The sequence below is a fragment of the Octopus bimaculoides genome, chromosome 10 (genome assembly GCF_001194135.2).
Source record: "Octopus bimaculoides isolate UCB-OBI-ISO-001 chromosome 10, ASM119413v2, whole genome shotgun sequence".
In the NCBI taxonomy this organism is placed as follows: domain Eukaryota; kingdom Metazoa; phylum Mollusca; class Cephalopoda; order Octopoda; family Octopodidae; genus Octopus; species Octopus bimaculoides.
In genome coordinates, this window is record NC_068990.1 from 66200437 (window position 1) to 66201478 (window position 1042).

At 44.0% G+C, this 1042-nt stretch overlaps 1 protein-coding gene across 1 annotated transcript in view; it reads left to right on the plus strand.

Annotated features, from left to right (window-relative positions):
- LOC106883815 (uncharacterized) overlaps window positions 1-1042 on the plus strand; it is a 1102017-nt gene that overhangs the window by 479949 nt on the left and 621026 nt on the right. The gene's annotated exons all lie outside the window — the stretch shown is intronic.

Below are 1042 nucleotides of genomic sequence, written 5' to 3' on the forward strand. Positions count from 1 at the left end.
CACACACACACACACACACACACACACACACACACACACTTTTGGCTTCTGTGCTGGCTTAGGTCGGTGGTTTCGAGTATCTCATACCTCAGTGTGGTACATCTACTCCTTGATATTTGTGCCTGCATCACACACAAATTACACACGCACATACATACACACACATATACACACGCGCATACACTCACACACGCACACGCATACACACACTCGCACGCGCAAATGAATCCACACATACCTCCCATACACACACAACACACACTCATACATGCAGGCACACAATTATACATACATGGACACACACACACGCACATACAGGCACACACACGCACGCGCACACAGAGTAACGTACATTAACTCCATAGGCACAACCCCACACACAACCTCATGGATACACACATACGCACACGTACACACACATACATACACACACACACAGTCACACTGCACACAAAAGACACACACACACAACACATACATACACGCACACACATACTTCAAACTACCAGTTAAACACCTTTCTACTGACCATTCTCTTACGTGCATGCGCACATGTGTAGGGAGACACACGGCAGACAGCCACTCCTATCAAAATTCTTACTATAAATTCTTCCTATGACCTTAAGCGACACTACGTCCAACCACACACATACATAAACAGCCACGACCACACACACACACATGCACGTGCTAACATTACACACACACAGACCTGAGCACACGCACATGTCCGTACATACACACACATACCTCTTTCTCTTGCACTCAGTTATCTTAGAAAGAACTTTTTCTTCACTCATTTCCAACCAGTCATTTCATTATGCGACCGCGTGTGTATCGTTGGCGATTTTCTTTCTCCGTCCTCCTTTCTTTGGAATTTTTCTATATTTCTGATGAAGGGCTCCGCTCGAAACGTGAAATCTACTTTCTTTTCTGTCCTTTCCTGAGCATCCAATTACTCAGTACATATTCCACGTCCTCACGTTGTGCTTTTTTCTTGCTTGTTCTTGTTTGGATTGACTATATATATATATATATATAT